The 18,139-nt window shown below is 56.0% G+C and overlaps 1 protein-coding gene across 1 annotated transcript in view; it reads right to left on the reverse strand.

Moving 5' to 3' along the window:
* The window catches only part of EMP2 (epithelial membrane protein 2), a 40,915-nt gene extending 23,211 nt beyond the window's left edge, over positions 1-17,704 (reverse strand). Inside the window, exon 1 of the mRNA XM_012785060.3 lies at positions 17,474-17,704. The gene's annotated coding sequence lies outside the window, so the exon portion shown is untranslated. The remainder of the gene's footprint in view (positions 1-17,473) is intronic.
* Between the last annotated feature and the right edge of the window lie 435 nt (positions 17,705-18,139).

Consider the following 18,139-nt stretch of genomic DNA (forward strand, 5'->3'; position numbering starts at 1 on the left):
TCCCCGCGGCCCTGCTTCGCGCTCCCTGTGGCCGGGCTCTGGGCACGGAGTCAACACTGGGCTCTGTCCGGAAATGGCAACAGGCGGGACGCTGGAATTTGGCAGGGCTCCAGGGCAGAAGCCACTGAGGATGATTCTGTCTGTGTAGCCCTGGGTCTTCCAATCCGTTTGAATAATATAATAGCCACAACAATAACGACAGCCAACATTTGTTGCACAGTATGTGCCGGTCACTGTTCTAAGCTCTTTATACGTATTGATGTGTTCGCTAAGATATAGGTGTTATAATTAGCCTCATTTTACAGGTAAAGAAGATCAGGTGCAGAGAGGTTAGGCAACTTCCCCAAGATCACACAGCTAGGAAAGGCAGGAACGGGGATTTGAACCCAGGCAGTTTGGCATCAGAGAAACCAGCACGTAGCCTGGCCTAAATCAGAATTTCCCCTCTGATTTGGAGTCCTGATACTATAAGGCTTGATCACAGCTCCCACCAAAGTCCTGGGGCCACACGTGGCTTCAGGTGCCAGCCACTGGCCACGGCCACGTCCCTGCTCCAGGCCCCACATCCTGGGACATGCTTTTGAGGCACATTGGAGACAAGGGAAGCTGAGAACACAAAGTCATCCCGGACTCCTCCGGGCTGAAGGCTCTTCCCTCCACTGCCTGCACGGCAGACACTTGTCGGTGGGGACCCAGCCCTGTCGTAAGGACAGGCAAGGACCTGGGCTTTGTTCACAGAATCCCATTTGCAGTGGCCGACCCAGGGCTCAGACCGCAGCCATCTGATTACTAGCCTATTGCCTGTTCTTTAAAATCATTAATCCAATGAGAACTTATCGCGCACTTGCCATGGACCAAGCCCTGGTGACACGCGGAGCCCAGGCGGAGCTGTGGGGAGAGGGTGTGGCAGGCAGGGCCGTGGGATACCCCAAGCACAGAGCCGCACACCCCAGGTGGAGGAGGCTGTGCGCCCGGCTGGGCCCCTGGACGGGCCAGAACTCTCCCGAGAAGCCTAACGGCCCTTGGGGACCATGCAAAGGAGAGGGAATGTTCCCCTGGAGGCCGTGGGGGCCGGGGAAGCGGAAAAGGCGTAAGATCTGCTTCTAGGAGAAAGCCATTCCGCAGCAGCACCAGCAGGAAGACGGAGCAGGAGGTGAACTTGGGACAGCTGCCAGAGCAGCCCTGGTGGGAAACGAGGAGGGTCTTGACCGAGGCAGGAGCAGGGTGGGCAGAAGGGAGGGCCGAGAGGGCTTGCAGAAGCAGAGCTGATGGGACTTGGCGGAGGGCTGGGGGACAGGGGGAAGGATTCTCGGATGGGGCAGGGGGAGCTCGCCCGAAGCACAAGGAAAACAGTTCCTTTGGTTTGGGACGTGTCCAGCGGGCGATGGTGGAAACGTGTCCAGCAGTTGGAAGTATAGGCGGGACTGTCACTCGAGAGCAAACAGGAGCCAGGAACAGAAACCCTGGTGTCCTGGTGTGGGGACGGCAGGCAAGGCCCCGGGGAGAGGAGGAGACGAGGCCAGAGAAGGAGACGGCCGGGAGGGCACAGGAGTGGGAGAGCAACGCGGGTGACAGCGGGACCCGAAGCCAAGAGGAGAGACCAGAAAACAGGGATCAGGAGGGAACATCAGCTCCTTGGCAGACTTGGTGACCACAGTTTTAGCGAAGTGAACTAAAGCCCTTTATTTTTCTCCCTGGAGCATCTCGCATGGCCTGATGTCATGGTGTGGTTGTTTGCTTGGGTTGCAGAGGCTGGGGCCTGCGAGTCTGTGCGGACGGCGTTCCCAGCCCCCGGCACAGTGCTGTGCCCCCACCGTGCTCAGCGAGCGCGCGCAATGAATGAGTGAAGTAACCAGGTTTCAAGGCGCTAAGGACCGATAAAATATAAAGAAATGGAACTAGTCTTTTTTTTTTGTCCCCCAAGTTTGGCAATAAAAGGAGCAAAAATATTTATCAAGAGCCCAGAGTCCCTTCCCATAGAGAAAACTCCAGGCCCAGATGGCTTCGCAGGTGAATTCTGCCAAACACTTAAGAATAATATGAATTCTAAACAAACGGTTCCAGGAAACTGAAGAGGAGGGAACCCCCCCCCCCACACACACACACACATGCATTCTATGAGGCTGGCACTACCCTGACCCCCAAACCAGACAAAGACGTTACAAAAAAAAAAAAAGAAAGAAAAAAAAAGAAAAAGGCCAATATCCCTCATGTATGCAAATGAAAAAAATTTTAACATTTTAGCAAATCGAATCCTCTGTCCAAGAGGTAGACTCTATTTCCCCAACCACCAAATCCCTGCTGGCCTTGTGATTTGTTTTAGCCATAAAAGGTTGCAAAAATGCGACAGTTTGTCAATTCTAGCCAAGTCCTCAAGAGGGCTCATGCCCGTTTATTCTCTCCCTGTCTGCCCACAAGCATGTGACCAGGCTGGGCTGGCCTGCTGGAGAGCAGACCAGCAGGTGACCAGACTAGCTTTTCCAGCAGAGGCCACCCTGGCCCAGCCAGCCCCCGGCTGACCTACCAGCTGGTCACCAACACATCAGTCAGCCCAGCTGAGATCAGATAAACCACCCAGCTGAGCCCAGCCCAAATTGCCCACCTTCAGAATCATGAACAAAATTCAGGTTTTCTGTTTGAAGTCATTACATTGTGGGGTGGTTTGTTACCCAGCAAGAGCTAACTGATACAGGGCAGACACTGCCTTGTTAGATTCGGAGTTCCTCAAGGGCAGGAACTATGTCTCACTCATCTTCCCCAGCGTCCAACATTGCTCAGCAAATACTTGTCGAATATTTGTGCAGCTTTTGCAGAACAGTTAATAACTACCATTCTGCCAATGACTGCTGCTTGACCCTGTCAATTAAAGAACTGGCTGCTGTCATCTGAGAAGCTCCCTATAATTACACCACCCAGCAAACCCACACTGCAGCCCAGAGAGGGTTGGTAACATAGCCACAGGCACACAGAATGTCAGCCTGAGAGTGAGGTTGATTTGGATTAAACTGCTGGAGGTGAGGCGGGTGTCAAACTCAGGGTGTCCCTCAAGCTCACACCCATTAGGTTACTAACATTCTCTCCTTCACAGAGCACCTTGTATTTAGCGACTTCCAGGTAATCCCCAGGAGACCGGTCACACTCACTTTAATAGCCTTTTCCTCTTTCATAAGTGACAAGAGTCATCATTCCTGTAGATGGATTTTGCTGGCAACTTATGGACTATGCACCACAAACAGCCTACAACTCAGCCAGGCCCAGGGAGCCTCAAGACCAGGAACCCAGGGTCCCACCTGGTTAACCTGTAAGTTGGTACAGGAAGAGGACAAAGGGTAGAAGACAAGCAGGAAGCAATTTGAGCAAAACGAGGTAAGAGCACAACACGAGCCATGACTGACTGGGCTGTCGTCTAGCAGCTTAAACAGTCAGTGACTCAGTTTTCCCATCTGTAAAGTGGGGATGACATTGGAACACCTACCCCTTAAGACCACTGGAAGGTAGTTAAGTGAAAGTAGCTAGAGCACCATCTGGCACATAGCAAAGGCCATGGGTGTGTTACTAATCACCACCAGCACCACTAATCACCACCAGTCAAGGAGTCTGTCACAGGGCTGCCACGCCCAGGCCTTTCCCTTCCCCAGAGAGCCAGCGTCCTCTCCTCCTGGCCGCTGCCACCACTCTTGGACAGGAGCCACCGACCAGAAATAAACTACGAGGGCAGCCTCTAGGAGGGAAGGAAACGCGAACAGGCAACTGGCAGCTCAGGGTACGTGGACAATTGGGGGACATTTCGGGCACCGTCCCAGCTGTGCTCATGTTGATGTCCCCCCACTGCCTAGCTCACTCACTTTTTTAAAATTACATTTTTTATAAAAGAAAACCTTATATCACAACTGAAATGGAAACTCCGCATCGCCTGCCATAAATAGAGAGTGCTGGAAAAAATAAATACAATGAAAACAAAACACTGTTATTAAATTCCAGCTAGAAGCTCTTGCTCCTAAAAGCTCTGAGTCCAAAGACAGCTTTCTATTTTTTTTTTTTTTTTTTGCTAGAACAGGATGTCACATGTGTTTGAGAAGTTTTTAAGGACATATTAGCACAAAACTGAGATTTCCTCTTTGCAAGAGGTGAAAGGGAATTTAAAAGGGAGTGGTTTGAAAGGGATTCTACCTCACTTAATGCTGTGTGTCTGATCCAACCAAAGCATCTGAGACTGTTCATTTCATGTGTCACCCTGGCTGGGCCACAGTGTCTCTGTGAGGGTGTTTTGGGGTGAGATGCACATCTGAATCCGTGGACTCTAAGTCAAGCAGACTGCACCCCCTCATGTGGGGTGGGCCTCACCCAAGCAGTTGAAGGCCAGGATAGAACAAAAGGCGGGGACTTCCTCCAAGCAGGAAGGAATTCTACTAGCCTTGGGCTTCAGCATCAGCCCTTCCCTGGGTCTCCCGCCTGCTGGCTCACCCTGCAGATTTTGGACTTGCCAGCCTCTGTAATCACATGAGCCAATTAATTCCTAAAAATAAATCTAAGTATGTGCATAGTGGTTCTGTTTCTCTGCGGAACCCTGACTAGTACAGCATCTCTCCATTGGGGTCCCCAGCCCGCACGGGCTCACCAACCTAACCTCCGGCAGGTCACGCCCCGTAACTGCGGACTTGGAGGGCACCAACAGAAAGGCGTCCCACCATGAAAAATTCAAGACCGGGGCAGATGCAGAGCCAGCACTGTGGGCAGCACTTCTGAGCTGGGGAGCTGTTTCTATGAACTTGGAATCCCCCAGTAACACGCCCCCACCAGCATGCCTGTTGGGGCTGCGAGGTGGCCATGCTGGAAAGAAAGGCGCCCCAACCCCCACTCCCCCCAAATCTCGCCCTTCCCACCGGAGCGCCGCTGATGATGTTGTGTCTGCAGCAATGACATTGTCCGGCCGTGGAATTGGGAAACTGACCCAACACAATGGGAATCGCACACTCATGCAGTCTCGGCTGAAAGGCGCCGTGTGACATTAGGGCCACCCCTGCCCCCAGCCTCTGCCTGGATTATTTTTCTAGCACCCAGTTTCCATCCCTATGTGCAGCGGGACCAGGGACTTCAGCACTGGCCAACACCACGTCTGATTGTCAGGCCCTTAACTTTAGGACAAGGGCTCCCAAACGCAGTCATTTGTCTTTTGAACCCACTTTCCAACATGCATACATGCATTTTAAAGAGAAATCTCCTGGCTCCCTGGGAACGGAAAATCTGCATCACTTGCCATAAATAGAAATTGATTGTGAAAATAAATAGCAGCCCCCCAGCCCCACAAAAAAGTCCACTAATTCTGGTTTGATGCTATTTCCTGCCAAAGACACTAAGCCGGAGACCTGGCTAAAGAGGGAACACAAGAGTCGGGGGGCACTGAACACCTCTGCACCAGTTACGGTTTTCCCCTTGGAGGAATCAGAAGAGCTGAAAGAGCACTGGAAAGAGAACAGCTTCCCCACACTTGATGACAGAGCTAAAGTCACTGCAGCATGGTGGATCCCGCCCTGCAGAAAACAGCACTAGAGAGAGCTCTCCCTTCCACCGACGCCAGTTCTGTCTTCGGTGGTCTCCACCCAGGGAACCACGGAGCCTGTGCCCTCCCTTCCTTCCGCCTCAGCCCCCCGGGCCTGGGCCCAGCTCAAACCCAGGAGCCCTGGTGGGGCCCAGCTCAAACCGAGGAGCCTTGGCCCCCAGACACCTGCTCTAGGCCTATAGAAATGCCACCACTGGGAGCTTCCTTAGGCTGAGCTACAAACAAGGACGGGGCTGGGCATTAAATTAACACCCGGGGAAGCAGAGAAACCGGAGCCTTCACGCACTGCTGGTGGGCAGGTAAAACGGTGCAGCCACCGCCGAAAACAGCCTGGCAGTCCCTCCGCCAACTGAACGCAGAGTGACCCTGTGGCCCAGCAATCCCACTCTTGGAAGGGAAATGAACCCCTACCCCCGCCCAGCCTTGCACACGGCGTTTGTGGCAGCACCACTCACCGCTGTCAAAGGCGGCGACAGCCCGCACACCCACAGCGAGGGAATGGATACGTACAACACGCATGTCCACGCGGTGAGTGTCACTCAGCCATAAAAAGGAACGAGGCACTGCCACCCGCCACCGTGTGGACGAACCTGGAGGACACGTGCTCCGTGGCAGAAGCCAGGCACGCAAGGTCACATGGTGTACGGCTCCATTTATATGAAATGTCCAGAATGGACAAACCCACGGAGTCAGAAAGTGGACGAGGGGTTGCTGAGGGCCGGCGGGGAAGGGGAAAGTCAGGGAGGGTGATGAAAATAGTCTAACATTGACAGTGGTGATGGTTGCACGTATCTGTGGATATATTAAAATATGACGAATTGTACATTTTAAAAACCTCACTTAAAAAAATTGGGAAGTTCTGAGTTTCCACTGGAGGTTGGTATTTCAACTCCTTTGTGCCCCTGGGTCTAACACCACAAGGACGCTGTGACCTAAGCACCCTCGCTGGCCCCCCATGAGGGAGGAGGCAGAAACCACGGGTCAGGATTCAGGGTCTCGGGTGGGAAGGGGCTGATCTGGGCTGGGAGCCCCGTGACTCTCAGACGGGGCCCCACCTACAAGCCACCACCCGCTCCACACCTCGGGACGCCCCGCCGGGTGGAACACGTGCGCCCCATTTCCAGCCTCCTGTCCGTGTTCGTGTCCCCGAGTACACAGAACATGCCAGGCTCTTTGTAGGCACTGCGGGAGGGTGGGAAGACAGGGACTCGGGGTCCCCGCCCTCAGGGAGAGCCCAGGAGGACCGTCAGGATGGCTCAGTATCCCGGAAAACCAAGCCTGCCGCCCCCACCCCCCAGGGAAGCAGCCCCTTTGCACAAGCTGTTCCCTCTGCCTGGAAAGTTCTCAGATCTTGGCGTGACCAGCTTCTTCTTTTCATTGAGCCTCAACTCCAAAGTCACCTCCTCCCAGAAGCCTCCCCAAGTCTCCCCGTCTGAGCGAGCAGCCTGCCCTCGTCTCCTCTCTAGTCACCCAACGCCATCTGCTGCGCTCTGATCTCCCTCTACTCACTTCTTCTGTCTTGTCCCTCTGCGCTGGGAGCTCCCTGAGGCTGGGGACTTATGTCCGCCCATCACTGCTGTGGCCCCTGCCCAGCACGGTACATCCTCAAATGACTATCTGTGGGGCAAAGGATGGGGACTCTTGGGGGGCACCCTTCTCCCCACTCCAGGCCTCCCCAAGAAGCCTCAAGCCTCTGGAGCCGGCAGGAGGGGGACACAGGGAGAATCTGGGGTGAGGGGGCTCGACCTGAAGGCACAGCGTCCCCCTCCCCCGTGGGAGCCCCACAGCCTCCAGATGGGCCCTCCGAGTGCCGTGCCAGAGCACGAACAACTCCCAGCTCCTGATCTCCTGCTTGCAAACTGCAGAAAAAGCACCAGGAGGCTGCCGGGAGCAGGTGGGCAGGGGCTCAGGCCAGGCCCCCGACACACCTGTGTGGGTGTGCCATTGTCTCCACCCACGAGGCCAGGGAGGGCGAGGGCAGAGGGCAAGGAGGCTGGAGGGGAGAAGGGCAGCCACGGAGGCCCACGGTCCAGGGGGGCTCCGGCAGGATGCGACACTGGTTGTCTAGGAGCCTGACACCCCCCAGGAAAAGGCAAAGTGGGGAGACCTGGGTTCCCCCCCAGGGGACTGCTGGGGCCGGACCACCCTGGTAGAGCAAACCAAAGCCTGTCTTTGATTCACGTCCCACCGGGGCTGTCCCTGGCCCCCCGCTGTGTGCGGCATGAAATACAAACCAAGGGGGGACCTGAGGGACAGAGGCATTAGAGAAATCGTCCAATCAGAATACTGTCTTTTTAGGTTCCTCACAATCCGCATCTTACAGAGCACGCGGAGGGGCAGAGGGGTCAGGCAGCTCGCCGAAGGTCCCACAGCCGGTGAGTGGCAGAACTGGGGTTGGAGCAGCGGTGCCCTCGACCACCGCCTTGCCTAACGATGCCCAGCAAGACCCAGAAGCACAGCTTAGTCGTGGGCACAGCCAGTTCATGGCGACACTGAGGCTGCAGAGAACCCAGGCTGCGGGAAGTAGAAGAGCACGCCCTTGGAGCGCCTCTCTAGACCCCTTGAGTCAGAACCTCTTTTGTGTTAAAAGCTGCCCAGGTGAGTCCACTACACACAAGGTTTGCAAAAATCACCGGGGTCACCCTTCCATGGGCCCTTAAATGATGACATTCAGTATAGCGCGTACCCACGCAGACATGCACATACATTATACCTATTTTATACACTACATGTATAATGTGTATTTACACATGTATGTAAAAGGAAGTGGAAGCTGCCAATTCACAGGTTTCTCTCAGACTGCTCGGGACTAGGGGATGAAAGAACCCTTTTCTCTTGCGACCTTCTTTCTGGGAGAGGAAACTCCTTTGTTTTCCCAACACCACCACCACGACCCTGTGGCGACCCTGTGGCGGGAAGGGCCACCTGGTCCACGGACAGACGGGTGAGCAGTGAAGGCTCACTGGCTCTCCTTCATCTTTGTTTCCTGCAACCACCCTGCCCTGCCCTGCCGAGCCGCCTGGTAACCTGGGGCAAGTCACACCTGCTAACTGGCCCACAGTTCCTCCCTGGCAGGAGGAGAGGGTGGGATTAAAGCCGCACCCCCATGTCGGGCCCTGAAAGTCACGTCTTAGTCTCAGGTCCGGTTACCAAGAGGCAGGGCGTGGATTTTGTCGTTAGGGATCTTCTGAAGGAGGCTCTTTGGTGAGACCGAGAAGGAAGTGGGGCAAGCGGGAAGCCAGGGGGGAAGAGGCCAGCAAAGAAGTGGGTTTGGCTGAAGTCCAGCTCAGCCTGGCCCTCCAGGGAGCTCTGGGCAGTGACCAGCAGCAGTTTGTCCTGCCCCAGGCAAGGGGGCAGGGCTCTTATCGGTGCCGCCCTGCCCCACCGCTGGCTTCTGCTGAGTGTGGGCCCCAGGAAGGGGGATGGGAGCGTGACCTCCCAGGCATCTCTGGGAGAGCCTTCTCGAAATTCTCCGGAGTAGGAGAAGCTGTGAGTCATCCCTGAGGGAGATGGGCACATCATCCAGCGAAGGGAACAGGGTGGGCGCCCAGTGTCACCTCCACCCCTATGGCCATTTCTATTTTCTGTGTGCACCACCTGCTCTACTCATGGTACCCACATTTTCCTTTAAACACATTAAACTGACATGGATTCAATTTTAAATGTGCGTTACACTGCAAGTGCAAAAGCAGCAGCACTCGCCAAGTGCCATTTCGGTAACACACTTTGGAGTAAACAGGAGCACAGCACAGTTGTTAACACCACCTGTATGCTATAGCGATCACCCCCCAGTGCCTGCCGGTGTGTGGACCCCACCCTGGCTGTGTTGACAGATTCCCTTTCAGGCTCTGGCCTGGAAGAATGTGACCCCGTGTCACGCTGGCATGCAGGACGCTGACCATGCCTGACGCAGCTCCAGGCAGCGCCAACTGCAGGAGGGAGAGGGAGCAGCTGGCCTGACCCCAGGGACCTCCCGAACCCGCCCACCGCCATACCCACCCCACTCACCCCTGCAGCCTGCAGCTCACCCAAGGCTCGGGCCTCCCTTCTGTCACTCCTCCCCTGGGTCCGCTGCGATTGGGGGGACGCTGACAGATGTTGGGGGTGTCCCGGTGAACACAGGAGACGGGTACCTGTGCCCGACAGCCCTTGCCGGGCTTACACAAATGCCATCAGGAATAATGGCAAAGAGAAAATCCGACTTAACTCGGGGTTAGACGGCAACCGTAAAGAAATGGTGCGAGCCTTAAAGGATAAAGAGAATCAGCTGGACAAAGAGTGGAAGGGAACTCGGAAGGAGGAGGAGAGAGGGCAGAGCACGGGGAGGCAGTGGCGGGAGAGGATGGAGAGCTGGAACGAGGGCAGGCCAGGGGCTGGAGCAAGCCGCAGCTGGAGACAGTGAGAACCCAGAAGGGGCCAGACCAGCCGGTCCCACACCAACAGCACCGGGGGCGCCTCGAACACTCCCCGCGCCCTGGCCCCAGCCTCCAGAGAATCTGCTGTCGTGGCTTTCGGGTGGGGACTGGGAAGTGGCATTTTACCCAGACTGCTCAGGTGATTCTAAGGGGTACCCAGCCAAGGACCTCCAAGCCCTGAGATCTGTTGCTTTAATTTATGAGCAATTGAAACTATTGATGGGCGGGGCAAGGTGGCTCACACCTGTAATCCTAGCACTTTGGGAGGCCAAGGCGGGAGGATCACTCAAGATCAGGAGATGGAAACCAGCCTGAGCAAGAGCGAGACCCTGTCTCTACTAAAAATAGAAAGAAATTAATTGGCCAACTAAAAATAAATAGAAAAAATTAGCCGGGCATGGTGGCACATGCCTGTAGTTTCAGCTACTTGGAAGGCTGAGGTAGGAGGATTGCTGGAGCCCAGGACTTTGAGGTTGCTGTGAGCTAGGCTGATGCCACGGCACTCTAGCTCAGTCAACAGAGTGAGACTCTGTGAAAGAAAGAAAGAAAGAAAGAAAGAAAGAAAGAAAGAAAGAAAGAAAGAAAGAAAGAAAGAAAGAAAGAAAGAAAGAAAGAAAGAAAGAAAGAAAGAAAGGAAAGAAAGAAAGAAAGAAAGAAAGAAAGAAAGAAAAGAGAAGAAAGGAAGGAAGGAAGGAAGGAAGGAAGGAAGGAAGGAAGGAAGGAAGGAAGGAAGGAAGGAAGGAAGGAAAGAAGGAGAAAGAGAAGGGGAAGGAAGGGGAGGGGAGGGAGGGAAGGAAGGGAAGGAAGAGGAAGGAAGGAAGGAAGGAAGGAAGGAAGGAAGGAAGGAAGGAAGGGAGGGAGGGAGGGAGGGAGGAAAGAAACTACTGATGAATTTTAAGTAGGGGAGGGGGGTGGGGGCAAGTGGCCCTGTCAGCTTTGCATCTCTGTAAGATCCTTCTGGAAAATGCAGATGGAAAATGGGTCGTGGGCCAAGTGGCTGCAGAGACAGTGGTCAAGGTGCTTGTGCAGTCGTCAGCACAACAGAGGCAGAGGCCTGGGCCAACATGGTAGCCCTGGGAATGAGGAGAAGCAGTCTCTACAGAGAGGAAACCCCCACCCCCACCCCACCCAGAGAGTGGAAGACCAGCTCTGCCACCCAGGCTGGAGTGCAGTGGCATCAGCCTAGCTCACTGCAGCCTCAAACTCCTGGGCTCAAACAATCCTCCTGCCTCAGCCTTCCAAGTAGCTGGGACTACAGGTGTGCACCACCACCCAGCTAAAATGTTTCTATTTTTTTGTAGAGACAAGATCTCACTCTTGCTCAGGCTGGTCTCGAACTCCTGGCCTCAAGCCATCCTCCTGCCTCAGCCTCCCAGGGTGCTAGGATCACAGGTGTGAGCCACGGCGCCCGTCCACGGTTTTCATTTTAAATGAGGGAAGGGATGTAAAACCCGTGGCCTGGTACACAGTTTTGCACTCTATAAATGCTGAACCAATAGTAATGAAAATTATTATTATTACTACCGATAACATTGATAAAATCTAAGTCACTTTCTCCAACCCCTAAAATACCAACCTAAAACAGTTTGAGACCCAGGTCCTTTTACCTGTCTCTTGAAATTCTCTTCGAAGCCCTGGGCTCCCATTCCCAGGGTGTCCCAGGCACCTTCCCCCGGACTTCATAACTGCCCCATTAACACGACCCAAGTGGACCGTCATCGGTGCCTGGGCTCCAAACCACTGCTAACACCTATTAACAGCGCCCAGACTGGACACCCATGTTGCCTATTAGGCATCCACAATTGCTGTTCGGGGGCGGGGGGTGCTGGACGACACCGCCTCAGATCAGTCACCACGTCCTTGTCCCTGGATTTCCAAAAGAGTCCCCAGCTGGTCTCTCTGTCCACATAGCCTCCGCCATGCAAGCCATCTGACACCCCTCGGCCAAACGCGTCCTCTGTCCTGCTGCCCCCACACCTGCACAGCCCCACTGCTCACCGGATTTAGGGGCCACTATTTCGTTCTCACTGCGGTTTGGGGAAAGAGGCCACTGCTGGCTGTATTCTCCTGGTTACAGACCAGACTCTGTCCTGCCGGGGCGGCTCTTCCCTCCTCTCTCATCAGAGACAAGCACAGCCATCCATTCCGGCGTACCCTTCCAGACATTGTTCCTCGTATAAACATAACGCAAGAAGTTCTGTTTATGTTCACACAAATAGAACATTTTTCCATATTACTTTGCTGCTTGGTTTTGTTTCGATTTCATAATGCCATAGAGCCCTTTCCGTATTGGTCCCCGGAGACCAGCCTTGTCCTTTTTAACTGCTGTCAAATATTCTGCAAAGTGGCTAATGGACATTTCAGGCTGCTTCCGCTTTTTTATTTCTTCTCTCTCTTTTCTTCTTTTTCGTTCCTGCATCGCTCTGGGAATATCCTCACACCTGCCTCCTTGGCCAGGCTCTTGGGGATGTGGAAGGGAAGCCCCCCCATGCCACACCTCCCGCCCTCCCTCCGCCCTCCCTCCCTTTGTATTGCCAGCTTAATAACACTCCCCGAGATTAAAGTGGGCAAGGCAGCCCTTCCCTCGGCCTTCCTTTGATTCAAGCAAACCACAGACATTTCAAGCCACTTCCACGTACATCAATGTATCTTCCCCTCTGATCCTCCGAACAACCGGCGCAGGTCACGGGCTGGAACAATGATCCTCATTAAAGATGAAGAGACTCCCCCGGCAGCTAAGTGGCGGCAGGTCTCAGTCTGGAGCTAACACTGGGGGCGTCCTCGCAAAGAGGGGCTTGTGGGGGGGCTCTCGGATCTTCCAGGATGAGCCATGCTATCAAGAGTGGAGCTCGCCCATCCCAGTCCTGTTACGATACCATCTCCCGAAAGGCAGTCACTCGGGTCCTAAGATGTTTGCCAAACCCAAGGACCACCTGTGCTTATGAAGCAACTTCTTTAATTATTTTTAAAAAAATGTTTTAACGTTTAAAGCAGCGACTTTCATTTCAACCTAAGCAGCAGTAGTATCTGCGGAAACCACGGCTTTGTGTGCTACTCACTTTTTTCCTCCCTAAAAACCAAATAAGAAAAATACGTAATTATTCTTTTTTCTCTTTATACTCAGCTGCAGATCTTTTACAATTATCTCGCACATCATCGGCAATAACACGCCCGGGGAAACATCCGTAAGATTAACGAGACAGCTCTGGGTCATATTTATTCACTACCATTTTTTTGTTGTTGTTGTTAATTTCGTTTGAAGGAAAGACAGTTCACTCGAGAAGTCTGGGATCAGCCCCAGAAGGAGAAACCTTCAGAGCGAGCAACTTTGCTACTGGGAAAACCTACCTGACCTTAGACAATGAGCTGTCGGAACTGAGGGACTTGGCTTGTTTGTCTTTCTGTCCTGCCCGGTGAGGACCATTGTGCATCCCAGACTTCTAAGGACAATCTTGGTGCCAAATATCACTTTGCTGACCCCTCTCTCAGCTCTGGGTGCAGAGTTCTAGGAAGCTTCTAGAAGCTGATGCCATCTAGCCTGCCCATGGAGGGCAGGGACTGGAGCAGAGGGTCCCTTTCATTAAATCGATCACCAGAAGAAGCCCAGCTTCCCAAGGGCGGTGACAGGCCCGGGGAACTCAGTGATTCCGTCCCACAGCTACTCATTAAGCACTGGGTACCGGGCGAACAAAACCAACGGTGTCTTTGGGTGTCTTTGCACGGGAAGGAGGAGAGGACTCATTCAGCCGGTTCTTTTCCAGCCTCCCTTCTCCCCACATCCGGCCCCAAGACGAGCCAACATTCCCAGAGCCCAACAGCTGTGCCTGACCACGACCCAGTGCCCAACGGGAAGTGACCTCCTGCCTGAGCCTAGCTCTTTGTTTACCACTCTCCCGCCAGTCCAGGAGTGAGCGTGGATATCCAGCATCCTAGATAGACAACACATGCCATAAGCGTCCCAGACCCTGGGGACCTGGCCCTGGAATCCCACTGACCACTTTCCTAGCCATCGAAGTTCTCAGCTGTGCCCCAGATCTAGTCCCGGGTCTGCCGCCCCCTTGCTGTGTGACCTGGGCAAGTCGCTCCGCCTCTCTGAGTGTCCCTAGCTGTCAAACTTGGACCTTAAAAGGCCCTTATGCCCCTGAAATTCTCCACTCTGGGCCTGCGGCTGCCCTAAAGGCAGGGAGCCCTCATCCTCCTGGCTGCCTGGAAGAGCCCGAGTGACTCCGGACTAGAGCAGGGCTGGTGGTGTCTCCGCCCTGGTGTCAGGTTACCAGGCCTGCACTCTCTCGCTGGGTGGCAGCCCTGCCTCCGATATTTTTAGACTCCCCCCTCGCTGGGCCTGTCTCTAACAAGAGCCAGATGCGTCTGACTCCTGCCACAGTCCTCCAGAAATTGTACTTTGGGTCGCTCTGCAGGGAGCCAGACTTCGCCACTCCCGGGGGAGGAGGGGAGCCTCTTCCCGCCAGCCCCACACCTATCTCCCAGTCCCTTCCAGGACAAGCGGAGGCTGTCACCCAAGAGTCCAGCCTCTAGGACTTCCCACCATGCCAACTGCCCTCTTCCCCCATGTCAGCTGCTGCTGCCAATCGCCTGCTTTCCCAAGACACCCTCTCACCCCCTCCTGCACGGTTGTCCCAAGGCCGACCTTTAACTCACTCCTCTAGGAGAGGCCTGCACCCCAATCCCAGTGCCTGGGTGGTGACCTCCACCACTCTGCCCAGGAGCTCCCCACGGTGGAGCCCGCCCCAACCCCCTTAGCCCCCGAGCCTGTGTCAGAGGCCCCACTTGGGTATCAGCCACGCGTTGCAACACACACACACACACATTACCTGCCCCCACCCCGGGAGGGCGGCTGGCCTCCTGCCTCCCAAACAAATCTCCCCGATCAGCCAGCAATCCAGCGCCATCCATCTGGCCTGGAAAGGCATTTATGTATTTTTGTCTCGACAGACTTCCCTTCCTGGTCATGTCTGGTGGAGTTCACTGCGACAAAGAACTGGCCTTGGCTGTGCCCCCACGACCAGGAAGGCGGCAGAGCGGGCCAGGGCAGGGAGTGTCAGAGTGCGCCTAGGAGGAAAAACTGGCCGCTGGAGCCTCCCTATGAATTACCTGTTGCTGGGAAATTGAGAGTCTGTGCACATACGCACAAGGCCTGCGCTCCCGCCCTGAAGACTTGTGTGAGAGGCAGGGAAAAGGAAGCTTCCTAAACATTCAACCCCATTCCAGAAAGAATGGACCCCATAAATGACTTAAGTGCCATTATTTCTATGTGTGTGTGTGTGTGTGTGTGTAGGTGCTAAATGGATGTGTTCTGTATTACAGTCAAATGCCACCAAGCCCTGTTAGCCCTTCATCAGCTAGACCCTGATCTGGGGTGGCGCCAGCCAGAGAGGGTGCCCCTCCCTTCCCCAGGGCAGTGTCACCTCCAAGCCCCTCCCTTCACACCACCGTTCCCACCTGGCCCTGCCCTCACCCACCCCACTTGCTGGCCACTTCAGTGGCTTCACCACGAACATGTTCTCTGGATTTCAGACACATCTCGACTCTCCACCTGGCGGGCGGAGGAGGCCCAGGCTACGTGGCCTGCCCTCTGCCTCCCACCTGACTCCCCATGTCCCCATGGGGGTGGAGGCGGCAGGATCCAAAAACCCTCGGTGGGAAAACAGGTTCCGCACCTTCCTGCCACCCCCACACCCCGCCCCTGGCTGTGGGCTTGGCATTTGCCAAGGCCCCCGCGGGCATCTGTGCCCTGTTTTCTCCAGAAGTGTCCCTTCCCCGGCCCCCCATTCCCCGGCCCCCCATTCCCCGCAAACCACCAGGGCATCTCCAGGTGGAAAAAAGGGGAGGACTCAGGGGGAGGCGGAGGTTCAAAGTCTGGCTCTTGGCACTTACAGCTCAGTGGCCTTGAGCAAACTGACTCTCCCGCCTGGCCTGGGCTTCCCCACCTGCACCAGAGCAGTTTGCTGCAAACGGCTCAGGGGCGAGGCTCAGGGGCGAGGCCCCAGGGAGAAGCGGGAAGATAGGTGTGCACCAGGGCACCTGGAACCTCCACCAGCTCCGGGGCCACCCTTCCCGCTCCTGGCTCCCGGGGAAGCTGGGACCCTGTTCCTTCCTCATTCTCCCTGGGCTTCCTTATCCAGAAGCAAGGTGGCCAGCAACAGACAGTCAGCTCTGGGATGTCTCTAACTGATTCAGGCTGAAGAGCAGCGCTGGCCAGAGGCATCTGTTTTTAAAAAATTGTGGTGAAATATGCATAACATCATAATTATCATTTTAACCACTTGAACGTGTACAATTCAGTGGCATTAAATACATTTGCAATGCTGTGTAACCACGACCACTCTCTATAACCCTAAACTGTTTCATCCTCCCCAACAAAGTCAGTACCCCTGAACTGCTAACTCCCCACTCCCACACACACCCCCACCCCCTGGCAACAACCGTCCTACTGTCTACGAATTTGCCTGTTCTAGGTGCTTCACAGACATGGAATCGCACTGTATTTGAGCCGGAGGCGTTAAGTCCCCGTCCAAGCCCCTTACTTAGACGCAGCTAGGTTACAAGATCACCGCTCACCTGCACACACACACACAGCTTGGAGTTTGGGGTTGGGGACAGTGCTCCTTTCTCCAAACCTGAAGCTGGGCTGACAGCCTTACTGTAAAGCAGGGGGTGGACTCCGTGGCCCGGAGGGAGAGCTTTGTCCTGTGGGGTCTCGCTCCAGTCCTGGCGTCTCCCACTAGCCCCCACATACGACGTCCACATGTCAGCGCCGCGATAGGACCTTAAAGACCTCCCTGGAGTGCACTTGGGTTGCGGGATTTGGGGAGGGCGCGGAGTCCACATTCTGACCTCTAGCCTCCCCTTCCTGGGGAACCCATGAGGGTGGCCTTGCCTCCTGCAAGTGCCCCAAGCCCCATCAGAGCTGGGAGGGAGAGAGGTGTCATCCTAGCAGCGCCCCCAGGCCCCGCCACCGCTCCGGACCCAGAGAAGTCGCTCCTCGCCGCTCGGGGGCGCGCCGGAGCCGCGGCCGGGCCGAGAGGGCGCGCAGCCCGTTGAGGACCCGCCGACCGCGCCTGGGCTCAGCCAGCCCTGCCCGCTCGGAGAGACCGGGGTCGCTGCGCCGGGACACCGGGGTCCCTCGTGCGACACTGGAGACCGCCCTGGTCTCCGAGAGGCTGGGAGTAGGGCTGGCGGGGGCAAGGGGAGCCGCCCCCACTCCTCCCCGAACTTTTCCCGCCCGCCTCGGCGCAAAAGGCGAAGCAAGCTGGCCGGGGGTGGCGAGGTGGCATGCGGGGGCCCGAACGAGCGCGGCGCAGGCCGGAGGTGGGGGGGGGGCAGGGAGGGCCTGGGCCTCTCCCTGCCCCCCCCCCCATTCCGGGGGCCGCTTGCGGTCCAGTAAGTGGAGGGGTCGCAGCCCTGCTGCCCGGGCGCACGCGAGCCCGAGCCCCCCGACGGCGCCCCGCGCGCGGAACCGGCCGCGCCCCCAACTCACCGGGCGCTGGCGGCGGCGCGGGCGGCTGGACAGACGGACGGGCTGGGGCGCGAGGCGAGGCCGCCGGGCTGTTTTGAAGCTCTGGCTGGGACTGCGCGCCCTACCTCCTCCCTCTCCGGCGCGGAGCCTCCTCCCCGCGGCCCCCTCCCTCCCCGATCCCGCCTCCCGGGGCGTGATGTCAGGAGCCGGGACAGCCGAGGGGAGGGGCCGCGGCAGGCGGAGGGGACCCTGCAGGGAAAGGCCCCAGGCGTCCCCAGCCCGCGCCCGCCTCCCCTGGGCCACGTTTGGGGCGGAGCCGGTGGCGAGGCCCAGGGAAAGAGGGAGAAGGGAAGCTCCTGGGGGCTGGAAGTTTCTCTTCTCCGCGCTCCCCTCGCAGGTTTCTGGCTCCTCTTTCCTCCTCTCCTCCTCCCTCGCCCCCGCTTCTCCTTTTCTTCTTGTCCCTTCCGGTAAGGGGCTTTGGAATCCTGGCTCCCAGCTCTAGAAGCCCCCTTATCTGGCATTTTTATTGACTTCATGAGCTTGTACTTCGTCTTTCCTGCCGCAATTTCCTCTTCTGCAAATGGCAGTTTTTAACAAGACCCCGTTCCTTGGGTTGTTGTAAGGCCTGAAGGTGTAAGATATCCACAGTGCGTGGCACATAGTAAGCCCTCCATAAATGTCAGCCGT

The sequence above is a fragment of the Microcebus murinus genome, chromosome 19, assembly GCF_040939455.1.
Source record: "Microcebus murinus isolate Inina chromosome 19, M.murinus_Inina_mat1.0, whole genome shotgun sequence".
Taxonomy (NCBI): Eukaryota; Metazoa; Chordata; class Mammalia; order Primates; family Cheirogaleidae; genus Microcebus; species Microcebus murinus.